This window comes from Toxorhynchites rutilus, chromosome 3 (genome assembly GCF_029784135.1).
Source record: "Toxorhynchites rutilus septentrionalis strain SRP chromosome 3, ASM2978413v1, whole genome shotgun sequence".
Classification (NCBI taxonomy): Eukaryota; Metazoa; Arthropoda; class Insecta; order Diptera; family Culicidae; genus Toxorhynchites; species Toxorhynchites rutilus.
In genome coordinates, this window is record NC_073746.1 from 283,505,604 (window position 1) to 283,524,795 (window position 19,192).

Below are 19,192 nucleotides of genomic sequence, written 5' to 3' on the forward strand. Positions count from 1 at the left end.
ATCGATACCTCCAAACATTCTCGTTTTCTTACTTACGGTCATGGGTCCAACCGTAGGACTGTTCATTCATTCATCTTCTAATTGACCCTTTACAATTTACTTTTAATATAAATTTCCTAGGAGAATTCTCGTTCAAGATTTTTCAATCACTTGCAAATAACATGTTTCTCTGTTACATCGAATAAATGTTTGATACAGAAAATATGATAGAATGAAGATAGCCCTAAATCGGATAATTCCTTCTTCGAGTTTTGCTCTTATCAACACATTCGCCGATCCATTGTTATTGATATGGATAGAAGAAGATATAGGAGTGTGTTTTATCACTTTCGAACAAAAATCAATTTCGTTGGCGCAAACATCAAATGGACTAACAGCGCTTGTCACTATGTAATTATAGAACATATGGGAATTGAATTTTTCGAATTTTCCCATTTCCCTTCAGAGTTGCCCTTATATTATTATTATTCATTGATTCTCGAGTTCCGCAGTATCCCCCTGAGGGAGGAAGGAGGAGTGTCAAACCACCATAGAAACATTTATCGATCTCTAAAAACTTTTTATGCCAAGTTTGATTCCATTTGCTTGAATAGTTCTCGAGTTTTTCAGCCCCTCTCCCCTCACAGAGAGGGAAGGATTGTCAAACTACCATAGAAACAATTACTACCCCCTAAATCCTCCACATGCCAAATTTGGTTTCGTTTGTTAGATTAGTTCTTGAGTTATGTAGAAATTTATGCTTCATTTTTATGGCAGTATCTCCATCCCTTAGAAAGGTAGGAGGAGTGTCTATTTACCATAGAAACATTTAGTGCACCCTAAAACCTCCACATGCCAAATTTGGGTTCATTTGATTGATTAATTTTTGGAGTTATGAAGAAATTTGTGTTTTATTTGTATGGCAGACATGTAATGTAAGGCACATATAACAAAAATAACATTTTATTAGTTATGATAGATGTATATGTAATATGTCCTATCAAATGAGGCAAAAAACTTTTCGATCTATTGAGAAATGTCATAAGTTATAAGCATTCGAAATAGTTCATTTTTTCTCGCATGTTCTGTGTTTAGGTTTTCATTTTGCCCACCATATATTATATTCCGGTTAGACATAGTCTCACGTCAATATTCTTTGTGATAAATCGACTTTTCAGACGGAAAAAAAGCTTAAAAATCAATTTTTGACAAAAAAATCTATATGAAAAATCCAGATGACTATTGACATACGTTTTGCCTCGCTTTCCGAAAAAAAGAAAAGTCCCAGAGTACCGATTTTTAACAAAAAAAAATCAAGATGACAGTAGATCTATACGTTTCATGCAATTTTAAGACATTTGGCAACCAATTTTTTTTTTCGAAAACACCATTTTCATGAACGCAAGTAAAACACAAAACAAACTTTGCTTTTGTTGCCAACATGCATCAACTGCTGACCAATTACGACTGAGATGAAACTCAAGCAGATATTCATAGTGCTGGATATTGTGATTTCAATAGTTTACCTTCAAAGCAGTTTTAGAACAAGTTTTTGGGATCAATGAGTAGCAAACATCTTTCGTATACATTACGTCTATCGAAATAAGGTGATTATCATACCACTTCGTTCAGCCGGAAAAGAGGTATGAAAGCTGAAAATCTTTCCCCCAAAATGTATGTCTCTCAAACGTTGATAAACATTTTACTTTTGTATCGAACAAAATAAAAAATAGATTTTTGTGTAACTGTCAATGTTCGGTGTTTAGGACACATTTGCAAATAACGCGGCTTGAGTCCGCAAGCAAATATTCCGAAGACATCAAAACGATGTCTCTCATATTTTTCGGCGGTATTAATTTATTCCAACTATTTTTTCTGGCTGGACCACAGCGGGACCTGATTAAATATGTACATTTTACACACGAATAACATAACTACAGGTGTACTCACCTTTTTGATTCATGAGTACGAATGAAAGTAACACGTTTTACTTCTTCCAGCAGTTTCTCGGTCAACATGAATCAACAGTTATTCGGCCCCCCTGGTCGCTAGCTATTCTAACGAAGCTCCGAGCTCATTTCTTTCTTCACCGTCAAATGGACTTTACAGAAAATTGAAGTGACTCCCCCCAGACTGAATTCGTTTATCTCTCTCATGTATCATGTACCCAAATTTGTATCAATGTAAATAGAATTACCAGATATATTACATCGTCTGTGTGATAAACACGCTCTCCAATTCATAGAAGCTAATTCCAAAAATATAGTACAACTGTCATGTTGAAATTATTGTTTTCTTTTTTTTCTTTGCCTGCCACTACATGGAATGTACCTGGTATTCTATTTACGTTGTGCATGTATCGATGTTTTAGTACACGGTGGGTAAACAAACTGTAACTACTTTTTTGCATAAGAAATCATGTTTTCGTGCCATTTTATATGGACGTCAAAATAAGATTGCCTACGCGGGCACCGAGATTCATGTCACGGTGGAGTATTAGTGGTGGATTAGAGTCAGGTTGAATGGAGAGACAGATTTGTAGTCATTGGTCAGGTCATATGACCATTTGCTAGAATAGTTCATCAGTCATCCTCGCTCTTTACGCTCTTCAATTCATTTTAATCGATTCAAGTCATGTTGACGACAAATGCCGAAGTAGTGCTAGTAGAGGCGAAGCGATTGAGAGGAGAGTCGATTTTCACGTTTCGTCTTCGAAAATGTTGGACGCTGCTCACGAGTACCCTCGAGAGTAAATATCAACTTCAATAATATCCTGAACTTCTAGGCAGAACTGATATGACTGACAAGGAAGGAATAGTAAACTACATTGTATTAAAACACTAATTAACGAATTGACGTTGCTGGCGTTTAAACAATATTGAATATCGGTTGTTAGAGGTGACTGTAACCATTCCATTTCCTCATTAATCATTTTAGGATATAATGAAAATGTGAAAATTCTACTCTCTCTGACATTTTTTTTGTAGCGTGTCGAATTTCGTGGAAAAATTACTTCCAATCCCTCGCTTTGCTCGTGATGCGAATTATGTGGAGTTTATTGGAGTAATTTTGATTATTGGGTATAAAGAAACTTCAATGTTTAAGAATTATGTTTTTCCAATATCCCATTTCTGGGAAATGACAATAAATGGAACATTGTCAAGAATCTGCATTTTTTCCCATTAGGAAGTCCAATCGAATGGTTGCGTTCTTTTATCAAAGTAATACCATAAAAATGTTTACATATTTTCCTATTTTATAAGGTTTTGTTATTTGCCTGGTTATGCACCATTTTGACAATTTTTCGAATTTAAAAAAAACCCCTATGTGACGCTTTAAGTATTGTCCTGAAGTTTCAATATATTCATTAGAATTCGTTCTCGACACCCCGTTGCTTCAGATTTTCAGACGCATCCAGCTGTCAACAGCGTAATAATCATTATTCGTGCATTCAAAAAATAGAAAATACATCTTCGAATATATCTCAAAACAATAACCAAAATACTCGAACACCTTCACATTATTCTGAACATCCGAAAAAAATCACGAAAATTTATTATTTTTCGACCTTCCAGATAGGTCGAACCGAATTTATTACCCAATAAAGTTATGCAAAATTAAATGAAATCGATGGCAAGTGGTAGCAAATAAATGATGCCATTACTATTGCTGAAGCATTACCATATCTGCCGCTCTACGCATAGTTGCCCATGTTACTTTTTGACGATTTTCACTTCATAAAACGTTGTTTTTATGCATAAATAATCTTACGGAACACAAAAAAACGTATAGTTTGTTCCCAGCTTTTAAAAAAACAACATCAAGCTCAATTGTCCCATGTTGATATTCTATTCATAACTGTCCCACCATGTATTTTTTGTAGATCCCTGTCGAATAAATCGGTTTAAGTACAAGAATTTCATGTCAGACTTTCAGCAGGGCTAATGCACTCCTTCGTTAGCGAATGCTTAATAACAATGAGATTTTTATTCGGCGAAGGTGTTGCAGATCACTCATTTCTTCATAAAACGATGTTTTTATGCAGTGTATCAAAAAACAATATCAAGTTCAATTGCCCCATGTTGATATTCTAGACATAACAGTCCCATCATGAATTTTTAAACCCGTAATCAAGCTTGATTGATTCAGTGTGGAGATCTCATCACATTTCATTAAACAATAGTATAGTGCTTATAAAAAAACCCGGTGTATTGCTAAATTGAAATGCTTAAAGCTTTTGGTAGACAAATATGCGAGAAAACTTCGATTGCGTTTTTCTCAGTTGCTGATTATGGAACATGGGACAACTATGCGTAGAACGGCAGATATGGTCCCTTTCCAAAGACATGAAAAATTATCTAAATTGCTGTTCGATTTTTCGAATACCAGGTCGTTATTGAGTTAATCTATAAAATCTATAAATCTATAATTCGAAAGAATACATAATAAAATATTTCAATGACAGGATACGATACGAGCAGTTTAGGGTGCGCGGAAAAAGATTCAAATTTCAACATGCCGCAGTTTGGGTGAAGGCACATCAAATAGGCTGTTTGAACTGATTGAGAATAAAGAAGGATCCAAACATTATAGAATTGTTCTAAGGTTCATTCAGTCGCACATTTCGTATGCTTGCATACGTCAATCACAACATCATATTCTCATGATTATTTTTCTACACTCATTTTGGTAAAGGTGAGATTTCACTGAGGCAATACTGAACGGTAAACCACACTGATCTGTTGGCCGTAACATAGAAGATAACACTTTTCGTCATGTAAATTAGGTTAGACTAAAATCTGTAAGTAGCGTGCGTGTATTCCACAACCATCAAGTTGCATCAAAGGAATCGCGGCTTGTGGAAACCATCTAGTCTAGCGTGTCATTACAAAGCCAGAACGAGATGCGCATGATACACACGGGTAAATCCTGTGATACTGCTTGTACACTTAAGACGCAAATGGAGCGTCAAGTTTGATTCCTTTGTGAATGCTTCCTTAGTGGTAGCGATAACTTACGGTCACCGAACCGTCGCGCACTTACGAGCAGGGATAGAAAGACAACACAATAACACCCTTTTGTTGTCCTTTCTCCTTCTCTTTGTAGTTATTGTATGTTTTTTTTTGTTGACCGCTGTCAACACAGAACTATTGACACAAATAAACAGGCAACGTGACAACTTGAATATTCCGTTCCCGTTTGTACTGATCTTTTGGATCTGTGATTTTTTTTAATCCGCTCAAAATAGAACAACGCGATCGTTGATCAAGTTCAAGTTCACGTTCACCGCTGCTGAGGGTTCTATATTTGGTCAGCACACGTAAGTGGTTCGCTCGTCGCGTTATTTTGACTTGTTTTGTAAACATTAATCGCACAGACATCGTGCTGTTTTTGGTTCGCTAGTAAATTGTCAGCCTTTAACGCTGACTCGCGTTTTGTATCATCAGCAGAGAGCAATAAACTCTCCTAGAGCTTAACGCGGCGGCATGTTGTGTACGCACAGCAAGTTTCTGTACATGGAAGAATATAGTAGATATGTACAGAAGATATTTTTTCCTCGAGGAAGTTGAGCTATCGAGAGGCGCCTTGTTGGCAGTGCTTTTTTTATTACGATGGAGGGTCAATGGATTCTAGAATGATTTTGATGCGTAGATCATCGTTAATTGACGCTAACCTACGATCGTCTTCCTTTGGCTTGTTGAGAAATAAGTTACGACTATAGCATTATTCTCATTGCGGATAATTTTGGCGTCTTGATTATAGAAAAAGCATCCTTCCAGTTCAGTTTCTTGTATTATTTGTATTACTTTGTACTTTGTTTTTGCGTCGGTACTTTATGTGGTAATAAGAATACAATCATTTTTCTTTTCTTGTTTTTGTTCATTTAATGGGTGTGCAGTGGAACCCCGATTATCCGCGAGCGGATGGTTCACGGGATGGATTATTCACAAATATCTTTTTTTTTTCGTTTGCATCTCATTTTTTTATTTTATTGCGCTGTCCGCGATCTTCGACCTTGCCAGACTATTCCGCGGGTAAACGGGGTCACGCTGTATTGAAATTCCCTTTTGTTATTTCTGATATAAAGGGTGTTAGGTAGTTAACCCAAAACTTTTCAGCAGGTTGTAGAACATTATATTTGATGATTTTTTTTTTATTTTGGGTTGTGTTTGTCTTGGACTTACTTTTATTCAAAAAGTACGTTAGTACGTTGGAATGTATTCCACAACGACATTGATTTTGAAAAACCCTTTATTGTTTTGCAAATATTGGTTTCGCATTTGGCACAATTACGCGGTCCATCATGGCATCTAAGAAGTCTTTTTTGAAGACGATGTCCGCCTGAAACTAGTGGATGTATTTTTTTACAAAGTTTGCGATTTTTACATTAGCACAATTAGCACGTAGACTGTCATGCTTGTTTGCAACGCGATCCCTGACAGACCACCCGTACGAAGGATACTCTGCTGACTCATGTTTCTTTCGTTTCTTTCAACATCTGAACAGCATGGACAAAGGACTGTTTTTTTTCTGATTTGATCTTGATTTTGATAAATATTTTTTTTTTCTTGGGGTAACATCGTTTTTTTATCCCATTTATTTATTTAAGGCCCATTAGCATTTTTAGATGTAACAGAGCCGAATTTTAATCGTGTACATGTCACATGGTTATCATATCTATAATTAGCACATTACACAGTTGTCATTCTCCAGTATTCCTTCTATACCATTACATATGGTACATTCACACAGTAGCCATTTAGGCGTAAGAGTATTCTTTCTGTTCTTCCATTATCCAGTTGGACCACCGGACAGCGGAGACAGTTGATTGATCATTGTTGAGTTATTTATAGAACAGCAGCCCGATGTGTCTTGCAGAGTAGAGCAGTTGTATGGATGAATCGATCTTGTTTCGACCGTGGATCGATCTCCATCGCTGATGATTGTTGCGTGGACGTAGCTATTCTGTAACAACACAAAGATGGTCAATGAGGGCCCTGAGTTTTGAACTCACGATCGATCGCTTACTAATAGCGAATTCGTTTTTGTTCAGTTTCGACCTCAGTGCCGCACTAACTGCTGTCAAAACGTTTTTTTATTCAGTCAGTTTCGCACTCAGTGTCGCACTGGTTCGCCCCGAAAGCTGTTAGTTTCGCACTGAGATGTTTCACGGGTTGGCACTCGGGTTCACCAATACAACTATACCGAACTGTCAAGTTCCGAGTATATTTTGGAAAATCTAAAAATAAAAACTATGAAGATGAAAAACCTGCTGCTTTTGCTTTTGTATTATTGGAATCGTAATCCAATTCGGATTCTGATTTTGAAAGTATAATCGAGCAGACGGCATTAAGCTACGTGTGCTTTCATTGGGAGGCGAAAATAATGATGGATATTCAGGTGGAATAAACCTGCTTTCAAAATCAAAATTATGAATGAAAATTTACTTTAACGTATCGAATATTTATTTCATGTGATGAAATAAGAGGTTTTTTTTCGATATCACAGAAACATATTGAACGAAAACTGTGGCTAATGATGATTTTATATTATAATAGTAATTATTTGTGGAAAAACCAGGAAATGCATCGACAAATGGTTAAGTAAGTGTCAGAACTACATGTTTTAAGTAATAAAACAATATGAAGTGAAAACATTCATTCAAACTTTTATATTTTTACACTGCACTTGGCCCTGCTGATCTGATAGAGAATAATTTACCTCCCAAGCATTAATATCGCCATTAGACGTCGACACTGTACATTTATCGTAGCGAATATAAACACATCAGACTGTATAACGCACACCAACAAAACACCGCATTCGTGAAACTGAAAACGTTTTTTTATTACAGAGTCAGTTTGGCACAGACTCAGTTTTAAAAACGAATTCGCTATAAGCGAACGCGCAACCAATGTGGCTACGGAGACCTACGGGTAACATCGTTGTGAATAAACAATTTTCATCATTTCCAAAATGATTGTGACCGTAATGTTTTCATGTTTAACACTACAAGTATTGTTTTGGATAAACTATTTTCTGCTGCCATACAAATTAAACACAAATTTCTACACTACTCGGGAATTAATCAAGCAAATGAAACCAAATTAGGCGTATTGAGGTTTTAGGGTGCAATAAATGATTCTATGGTGATTAGACTCTCCACCCCCCTCTCTAAGGGGGGGCTGCCATACAAATGAAACACAAATTTCTGCATTACTCGAGAATTGCTTAAGCAAATGAAACGAAATTTGGCATGTTTTAACGGTGGTTAGATACTCCTCACCCCTATTTGGGGTTGGGGCGGGGGGTCATGTTGTCTGCTGCCATACAAATTAAACACAAATTTCTACACTACTCGGGAATTAATCAAGCAAATGAAACCAAATTAGGCGTATTGAGGTCTTAGGGTGCAATCAATGATTCTATGGTGATTAGACTCTCCACCCCCCTCTCTAAGTGGGGGCTGCCATACAAATGAAACACAAATTTCTGCATTACTCGAGAATTGCTTAAGCAAATGAAACGAAATTTGGCATGTTTTAACGGTGGTTAGATACTCCTCACCCCTATTTGGGGTTGGGGCGGGGGGTCATGTTGTCTGCTGCCATACAAATTAAACACAAATTTCTACACTACTCGGGAATTAATCAAGCAAATGAAACCAAATTAGGCGTATTGAGGTCTTAGGGTGCAATCAATGATTCTATGGTGATTAGACTCTCCACCCCCCTCTCTAAGGGGGGGGGGGGCGCTGGTGCTGCCATTGATTCCTAATAGGCATAGACATAGATGGGCCTTCACCTAGTGACACGCTTCATCTGTCGTCCTACTGTTGCCACTGTAGTATATGTGGTACTTGAAATAAGTGCCGTCTGTCGGGTCTCTAGACGAGAACTCCCGTATGCCAGCCCCCACATTCCAAGTACCGTGTTTTCAATCGTACATTTTCGTTCACTTTTTCCCTCTGTTGGATGTGAACCACTGCGACCCTCATTTTGAAATATTGTTGTATGTTCCATTTTTTCGACTACACCCAAACTATCGTTGCCAGAACACATTCCATCAGGAATCTCTTTCTTTTTATTTTTTTTTTATCTTTTTTGGGATTGTACCCAAAAAAAAGTCCAAACGATGTCAACGGAGATCGAACCAAGGCCGGCTGGAATGCCAGGCTGTTTCACACGACCACGTTATCCACATTGCTACTGGCGCTTTTGCGTAAATGCGTGATAATATTCACCTCATTATAAAATGAAGTTGGGAAGTGTTCTAAGTGTTCTAAGAGTGAAAAGGAGAGCATGAAGCAGATCTAAATCCATCTCGGTCTGGACCGTATGCGAACAGGTTTAACACGTTAAGCCCCGGTTTTTTTTTGCTGCGCTTTCCACTCAGTCCACATTAACAGTGTTTGCACAATATCAGTGTCGGTCCCAGTTCCCAAAAAAATTTAATGTATAAATAGAAAATAGTCAGCAATTCGACTAGAAAGTAGTCACATTTTGTAAAACACCCGAAAACATATATATTAACCGAAAATGTCATCCGAAAATGTATATATTTTTATTTTGTTATTTCGTAACTGTCAGTCCCAGTCAGTCAGCGCTTTCCTACCAAAAACCTCAACGTCGGCCCTTAGGGACCGACGCTGGGCTCAATGTGTTAATGATTGCTTTTTTGCATTATGTCTTTTGTTTCGCTCGCTCATATTGATCTTATATTGCTATATCATATACAGGGTTTTCCATTTCGGGCTTCCGAAAGTATACAGCCCTGCGCTGACACCCGTTTGACATAGCTGTCAACCAAATCGTCATATCGTTAGTTGAATGTCTGCCATTTTACAATATGGATCGTTTTAGCATCGCACAACGTGTTAATTTTGTTAAATTGTACTATAAAAATCATGTTGCAAATGTTTTTCGAGCATTACGGACGGATTTTGGTCGTCATGGACGGCCTACAGAGCACACAATCGCTAATGTAGTGCGTAAATTCGAACAAACTGGATCCGTAGCGGATATTGTGAAACCTGTGCATCATCGTAATGTGCGTTCGGCCGAAAATATTGCTGCTGTTGTTGCCAGTGTGGAGGATGACCCGAATGTTTCGATTCCACGGCGTGCTCAGCAATTGGGCTTGTCAAACACATCATTGTGGCGAATTTTTCATTTGGACTTGCACCTGCATCCATATAAAGTCCAACTGGTACAAAAATTAGAGCGTGGTGACCATGGAATGCGTCGGGCATACGTCGATTGGGTGAACGAACAACAGCAGCAAAATGCTGAATTTTCGCATCAAATTTTCTTCAGCGATGAGGCACATTTCGAGCTCGGTGGCTATGTGAACACCCAAAATTTCCGTATATGGGGCTCAGAAAATCCATACGTGATTGTTGAGAGGCCATTGCATCCGCCAAAAGTCACTGTTTGGTGCGCATTATGGTCTGGTGGAGTCATCGGGCCGTATTTCTTTGAAAATGAGGACGGCGAGATGGTAACTGTGAATGGTGAGCGCTATGGCCGCATGTTAACCGATTTTTTTTGCCACAAATTGAAGATATGGATACGGATGACATGTGGTTTCAGCAGGACGGCGCCGCGTGCCGAACATGGCCATATTGCGAACGAAATTTGAAGGACGCATAATTTCGCGTTTTGGTGATGCCAATTGGCCGTCCAGATCATGCGATTTGAACCCGCTAGGCTTTTTTTGTGGGGTTATGCGAAAGACCGTGTCTATGCCAACTCTCCGCAAACTCTTGAACATTTGAAAGACAACATTCGTGAAGTTATGACCGAGATACCGCCCCATATGTGCCGAAAAGTCATCGAAAATTACCTGTTCCGGATCAAGGTGTGCGAGGAAGCCCTAGGTGGACATTTAAATGATGTTGTATTTCACACATAATGGCATAAACCAAACTGTAATTTGAATTAAAAGTTTCATCGAAATTCGAATTCTAAGTGTGTTTTATTTCAATTTGCTTTCGGAATTTAAAGTTGGAAAACCTACAGGGGGATAAAAATGTTCTGTTCGTTTGTGAACGCGTCAAAAATTCGAAAAGTTCGGAACCGATTGAGCTCAAAGTTGGACACAATATACAATTCACTTCAAAAAATGTTGTTGCGACATAAAAAATTGAAAAAAATATAGAGATTTTTTTTTCATATGGCCATAGTGCATTTCCGAAATTGAAATGAAAATTGACTATTCCATATTAAATATATGTTCTATGTGATGAAAAGATATTTTTTCAAGGGTTTGAGAAAACCGTGGACTGAAATAGCGTTACAAAATGATTTCAACTTTATCCATTTCCCTCATCTCTATATAAATAAAAATGTTCTGTTCGTTTGTGTATGCGAAATATTGTTTACTGAATTAAATAAGTCATAGAAATATTTGTGTGCTTGACCTAAAAATCAAACATGTGTACCACTCGTGGGTCTATTAGTCGAAATATGAACCGAAATGATGCCATGACTTGACGTAATTATTATGTGCAAATATATCTTAATCGAGCAATTTCAATACTGGACATTGAGTACAAGTGGATGATATACACGTTGAAGAATCAAGACGTATACAGCACGGACTCGATTATATACAGTTTCTTTTCACAATATATTAGGCTGTCAAAAAAGTCCTGCGGTTTTTTTTTTGAATTTTCATTTGTTCATAAAATTAGTTACAATCATCTGTTTTAAGTCAAATATGCGCCGTATTGTTCGATGACTTGTTCCCAACGAGATGCCAACTTCATAATACCCCTGTTATAGAAGCTCGCTTACTTATTGGCAAACAACTCGGATAGCCAATTTTCACAGGCCTCTTTTGTGGCTAACTTCTGACTACCTAGCTCGTTCGCCATGGACAAAAACAGGTGGTAGTCACTTGGTGCAAGGTCCGGACTATACGGCGGATGCAAAAGAACCTCCCATCCGAGCTCCCGGAACTTCTGGCGCGTCACCAAAAAAGTGTGTGGCCTGGCGTTGTCCTGATGGAAGATAATGCGGCCTCTGTTTATCAAAGATGGCCTCTTCTTCATGAGTGCTACCTTCATGCGGTCCAGTTGTTGGCAGTACAGGTCCGAATTGAGCGTTTGGCCATAGGGAAGCAGCTCATAATAGATTATTCCTTGACAATCCCACCAAACACACAGCAGAACCTTCCTGGCCGTTAATGAGGGCTTGACCACCGTCTGAGCCGCTTCAGCGGGCTTCGACCACGACCGTTTGCGCTTCACGTTGTCGTAAGTGACCCACTTTTCATCGCCAGTCACCATCCGCTTCAGAAACGGGTCGATTTTGTTGCGATTCAGCAGCGATTCACATGCGTCGATACGGTCAAAGATGTTTTTTGCATCAACGTGTGTGGCACCCATACATCGAGCTTCTTTGTGAATCCAAGCATCTTCAAATGGTTAATAACGGTTTGATGACTTATCCCCAGCTCTTGGCCGATGCTACGGCTGCTACTATGCCGGTCTTTCTCGGCTAATTCAGCGATTTTGTCGCAATTTTCGACGACAGGCCTTCCGGAGCGTGGCGCATCTTCGACGACCTCTACACCAGAACGAAAACGTTGAAACCATCGTTGTGCGGTTGAAATGGAAACTGTATCGGGTCCATAAACTGCACAAATTTTATTAGCAGCTTGAGATGCATTTTTGCCTTTGTCATAGTAGTACTGTAAAATATGTCGGATTTTCTCTTTATTTTGCTCCATATTTGCGACACTATAACTCACGAACGACTTAACCAAACAAAACACTGTCAAGGACTATATTATAGCGCGTAAAAATACCTTTCCAACAAGCTATAGTATGACTCGATACAATGAATACAACTAGAACTACGCTCTTACAACGACACCTCGCGGAAATACCGCAGGACTTTTTTAACAGCCTAATATAATCGAATATTTTTTTATTCGTTTTTTTTTTGCATGTATTTTTCTTTCTTTTTTTTGAATATAAAAGAGGAATTTGATTTTTGATTCATCCGCTTAAAGTCAGAAAATAGCTTTCTCACATGAAAAAAAAATTATCCAGATTCTCTCAGAGGGTGATAGACGATCATATTTGATGGAAAAAACCTTCTACGCATATGTTCAAATTTCAGCAATGACAGAGTTATAGAACTTTTTTTTTGTTTCGGACTCTGTTGGTTCGAACTGGTTTACATTACATTACAAAGTTACAAAGATTCTGTTGCTTTCATTTGAAAGATGAGAAAATTTGATACAGGATATAGTAGTGGAACATCTAAATTAATGGATGTTAATAACATTTTGGAAGTGAAAAACTTAAAAGTTGTATATAATCGAGTCCAAAATTGTATATGATCGAATCACATATAATCGAGTCCGACCTGTATATGCTTTCATGAGCACCGATGCGTTCGTCAGAACTACACAATCGGACTACAAATTCTATCTTCACAATAAATTATTCAAAAACACTTACAGTTAAACCTTTTTTCGTGCGGTTTTTTTTGTGCAATTTTTTTTTGCGCGGTTTTCTGTTCTTGTGCGGTATATGAAAAGAAGCATATTTGACGAAGTTATCGTCCATTTATTTTTTTTTCGATAGTTTATATGCATTGCACTGCGAAAAAAGTATATTTGCGTCTCAATTATCCACTTCTGAAATCATTCCCCTCCTCCCATCAAATGTTTTTCTAAGTTTTTGCATGACATGATATCTAACAGCATCACGTTTCGGCATGCAACTAAAAGCACAAAACAGCCAGTCTTCGGCTGAGAAGAGACAAACTGTCTCATCGCAAAGCAGGGAAACAAAAGGAAATTGAACGGTGAACGGCGTGGATTTGAGTTTTTTTCTTGGGGGAAACTTTTTTTATGCGGTCCCTATCTACCGCACAAAAAAAATTTTGTTTTTCAAAATGTGTACCGAACACGGTTTTTTAAAGCTACTGGAGGAGTTTTGCACTATTTTTTTTTGCGGTCCCTATCCACCGCACAAAAAAAGGTTTGCTCGTACTTGAAAAGTTCTACCCTTATCTGGACGCAAGATATAAGTACAATGATGAATAATGGGATGAAAAACGATCACAAAGGGAATAAGTGTAATGTTGAACAATAACAATGGAAATAAATCTGAGAAAACAGTGAGATAAAATAATGAGGAACAGCGACAAAAAATTATTGTTAATAGATACAGAAACAAAACGAAATGTTACTATCACTCAGTCTGTCATTCGCTTGACCCTTGAAATCTCAAGTGGGTTCGATTGTATCTCTTCCTAGGCCGTAAAACCGAACATCTGAATGTAAATCAGGCATATATCTCCTCAAGGTCAAAAGTAACGAAAAATATTTCGTAGTTGCCGCAGGGCATCACCAACTGACCATCAGCTCTGGAAATGGGAAAGAGAAACAAGTTTGGAAATTAAAGTCTCCCGCACCGTGTGTTTGTATGTTTCTGACGTAAACACGTTTTCGATCGGCGATAAACCTTCCCTCATGACCTTGACATATGGGGAGATCTTTCTTTTTGTGGCGGCTAAGAAATGTATATTGAAACAAGATTTGTTCCCATCTCTTGTGGTATTTTTAACGATGATTGATTAGTTGAATACATTTCTCTTGTCTCTAAACCTAGGACATATATGGAACTCGCCTGTCTGGTATGACCCTCGTATGGCTTGGTTCATAGAACCCGCAATAAACAATGCCAATGCAATTCTCTCCATCAGAATGATCCGCTGGGGCGTTATACTTTCGACGGTTATTCACCATCATCGGTCACGAGTACTAACACAAACATGCATCATTATGTGCCGGAAAACGTCAGCCAAGAAAAACACAACAAATTGCTTGACTTGCACAAAGACAGGAGAAACGGTCCTACGTTTCTCTGTAGCAGCAATAAAACAACTTGTCGAGACTAACGAACAAAGGGATGAAACGACTAACGAGATACGAGTGTTTCCCTTTCAGTCCAATCCAAGCATCACTACTCTGCACGCGGGAAAGAACTCAGGAAGAAAGAGAAGTTTTGCCCGACCTCGAACATCATCATCATCCGATTGGTAAGGAGTTGAACCAAGAACGTATGTAGGTTTCATTGAACCCATCGTGTGCGCTGTTTCTGTTTGTCAAGAATTCAGCGCAATGTCACGGTGCCTTATTTCTTGACAAACTCTAATATTCTTTAATCCAAGTTCATGACAAGATTCACGTACACTAGCAACATCGAAACGTGACGAAACGTTAGTTTCGACATCCAGCATCATTCGCAGAAGACGATATATGTGACGGTGACACTACATGCTAATTGCAGTTTAGTTTTCGCGAAATACCCCCCCAATTTACATTTTTCGGTGTTTCCTCCCGCTATAAAGAATGTGCCCACAGATTCGTCCCCTTCCTGATCGTTTAAGAATGTGCGAATTCATTCGGCACGGGTGAGCAAAAAAAAATGAAAAGATTTGAGCGATGAATCACTCGCCGCTGTTGTGTTACGCTAAAACTGTTTGCGTTCTGGTATTGTTTCTGTTTCAACATTTGGCCGTTCAGAGAAGATGATCTCTCGTGACTTTCGAAGCGTTTTAGACGTCGACTGCGGTGCTCATAGTTTTTTTCTGGGATTAGGTTTTCCAGCCCCATATTAGGTACCGCCGAGGAGTTGTGTTTTCACTACAATTGTTATGATATGTATTGTAGTCAGGACGGGAAAATATCAACAATAAGCATTCAAAAAAGGTTATCCTTCTGATACACATTTAAACAATTCGATGTGGGTCATATGTTTCTCTGTGTTTGTGTGAAATTGTAATTGTAATCACTGCATGTATGGGAAGAATCTAGAGTTTGTGATTATTGTAGACTTATCTGTCTGGATTTCATTATATATATTATCAATTATTTAAAAAAAGATATACATGAAGTTTTTTAAAAAACTTAATTATACTATGGAGTGACCGATTTAAAGTGTTAGTAATTTGAAATGTTGTATTTTTGATAACATTTTATCGATTATATTGTTGTTAACGATAAAAGGTAAGAAAATATTTCCAAGTTCCGAATTTAATATTGAATTTTCGATGTACCCACTTTTCGAGCGAATTACACACCGCAGACAGAAGCTACAGAGGTATCACAAGCTGTCCGAACGTGCTTCTACTTCTATTCTCGGTGTATGGTTTACTCCTGAACCACAACACTCTGGTATCTTTGGCATGCAAGATAACCTAGATAGCCTAAAATAACATTTCTGTCAAATGCAGGGAAACCACACTTCACTCTTCTTCGCGTTGAATTTGTTACAGTTCATTTCGAGGGCGTTATCACTTCAAATTAATACAAGTTTTGAAGTATTAACTTGTATTAATTTGAAGTGATAACGCCCTCGAAATGAACTGTAACAAATTCAACGCTAAGAAGATTATCTATCTTTTAAAATTTTTAAATAAGATTCATTCATTATCCGAGAATCAAATCGTCTAGAGACCCTGGAGAACATCTTGTGGAGTTAAGATCCTGTGAATTTTCAAAAAATCAACAACATACTTGTAGTGACAATTCAAACAGATACTTTCGGAAAATAGAGAAATTTTTGATGCTACAAAGGATAGGTTCCATCGCACCAATATCGAAAACTATGTTTGGTGACAAACTCATCCAGATAGAACGACGCTCATAGATTATTGAAATTAGGGATACAACTATTACAGAGAAAGAAAAACAAATCGATATTGTTCCTTTAAATCTTGCATCGAGCATACTTTGTACGGGTAAAACTTTACATCAAGTGATATCGTTCGTCGTAACTAAGTATCAGACAATCCCAACACAGCCTAACATTTCGGAGTTGACACGCAAAAGTTCTAGATCACCATTGTCTTCACTTCTTCTATGCGTTTATTTTTGCGAGAGGTTCGTTTAATTTATGGTTGAATAACGAACCGCTCTCTTCAAACAGTATTATCCATTTTAAAGTTCAATTCCTGTAGAAAATTGTTCATTGTTGTTCAAACCACATTTAGAATGGCACAAACGACGAACAATGACGGAAGAGCGGTTATTTTTATAAAACCAACTAATTTATTTATTACATACTAGCTGACCCGGCAAACTTCGTCCCGCCAAAAATTTGTTTTTTGTTATCAATACCTTTAAACATTCACCTTTTTCTTACTAAAGGGTGTGTCACATCAAATTGCATCACGGAAAAAACGCTGTAGAAATTCGCCCAGTAGACCGATCCTTTTGAAAATTTTAGACAGTAAAATAAAAACTATTAAACAACTTTTGGCATTTTCTTTTTATTCATACCTCGAGCCCAAGCCCGTATGCTCGCACCTTCCTCTTTACCCCGTCCATAAGGTTCTGTACAACGTCAGGTTGTAGTTTTTTTTGAACAGAAATCCATTTTCTCTTGAAGTCCGCCTCCGATTTGACAACTTTTGGGTTCTTCCGGAGGGCCTGCTTCATAATCGCCCAATATTTCTCTATTGGGCGAAGCTCCGGCGCGTTGGGCGGGTTCATTTCCTTTGGCACGAAGGCGACCCCGTTGGCTTCGTACCATTCCAACACGTCCTTTGAATAGTGGCACGAAGCGAGATCCGGCCAGAAGATGGTCGGGCCCTCGTGCTGCTTCAATAGTGGTAGTAAGCGCTTCTGTAGGCACTCCTTAAGGTAAACCTGCCCGTTTACCGTGCCGGTCATCACGAAGGGGGCGCTCCGCTTTCCGCAAGAGCAGATCGCTTGCCACACCATGTACTTTTTGGCAAACTTGGATAGTTTCTGCTTGCGAATCTCCTCCGGAACGCTGAATTTGTCCTCTGCGGAGAAGAACAACATGCCCGGCAGCTGACGAAAGTCCGCTTTGACGTAGGTTTCGTCGTCCATTACCAGGCTATGCGGCTTCGTCAGCATTTCGGTGTACAGCTTCCGGGCTCGCGTCTTCTCCACCATGTTTTGCCTTTCGTCGCGGTTAGGAGCCTTCTGAACCTTGTATGTACGCAGGCCCTCCCGCTGCTTGGTCCGCTGGACGAATGAACTTGACAAATTCAGCTTATTGGCGACATCCCGGACCGAACTTCTCGGATCACGTCTAAACTGCTTAACTACGCGCTTGTGATCTTTTTCACTGACGGAGCATCCCTTTTTAGCCGTTCTTCACCTTCCGGTCGATGGTTAGGTTCTCGAAGTATCGTTTTAGTACTCTGCTGACCGTGGATTGGACGATTCCCAGCATCTTACCGATGTCCCGATGTGACAACTCCGGATTCTCGAAATGAGTGCACAGGATTAATTCACGACGCTCTTTTTCGTTCGACGAAATTTTTCCAAATTTACGAAAAATTTACAGTGAAGCATGGCCAACGTGATCTATACACTCTTATCTGATTATAAGCGAAAGCTGAAGATATAATTCCTAAAAATTAAATTTCTACAGCGTTTTTTCCGTGATGCAATTTGATGTGACACACCCTTTATGAGCAAGTTCATGGGTCCAATCGCAGGTAAATGTGTTTTGTTTCACTCCGCTTTGCGTTTGGTTTTACTTCGTCATCCTTTTGATCGTGAAAGAAAAAATAATTTAGTGAAAAATAGTGTGTGCTGTATTAACTCTTGCATACTCGAAAAGTGAAGTTAAAGTTAACCGGTGAAGCAATTGTTTAGTGTCCCTAATTCATTGAAACGGCTATAATATTCCGGCGTTCGCTGTTCATTTATTTTCATGTTGTAAAAAATTTTTCGTCGCGTGCGTATATATGTGTGTGTAACACAATATGAGAAAAGGCTCTGCGCGCGTAATGTCAAAGTGGTTAATGAAGAAAAAGTGAAATTGCACGTTGGGTTTTGTTTTTGCGGATTTAAATATAATTGAGAATAAGGTTATAATTTTATACATCATTGCTGTTTTCATTAATTTAATTATACATCACATGCGAGTGTATGAGATGTACGCAAACGTGTTAGTTTGTTTTTTTCTCGTTTCGAACACGTCCTATGTATTATGTGATGTAGTGCTGTGTGTGAGTGATGTGTACAGGAAACAAATTTCGCGGAAGATATGCATGTCTCGTTCGCAGTAGAATTTTGTGCTGGAAAAAAGCCTCAAGATTTTTTCCATCGGATGAAAGGCCTGTAAAAATTCAATTATACCCTCTTCTTCAAATAAATACCAGTAGGTCTAAAAATGCACAATAGCAATATTACAGAGAAGTTCAAC

General features: G+C 38.4%; 1 protein-coding gene across 3 annotated transcripts in view; it reads left to right on the forward strand.

Moving 5' to 3' along the window:
* The window catches only part of LOC129775996 (protein fem-1 homolog CG6966), a 134,387-nt gene that overhangs the window by 83,745 nt on the left and 31,450 nt on the right, over positions 1–19,192 (forward strand). Inside the window, exon 1 of one of the 3 annotated variants that reach the window (XM_055781340.1) lies at positions 14,856–15,041. The exons of the other annotated variants lie outside the window; for them this stretch is intronic. The gene's annotated coding sequence lies outside the window, so the exon portion shown is untranslated. Of the gene's footprint in view, positions 1–14,855; positions 15,042–19,192 lie in introns of those variants that run through there. 3 annotated transcript variants of the gene reach the window in all.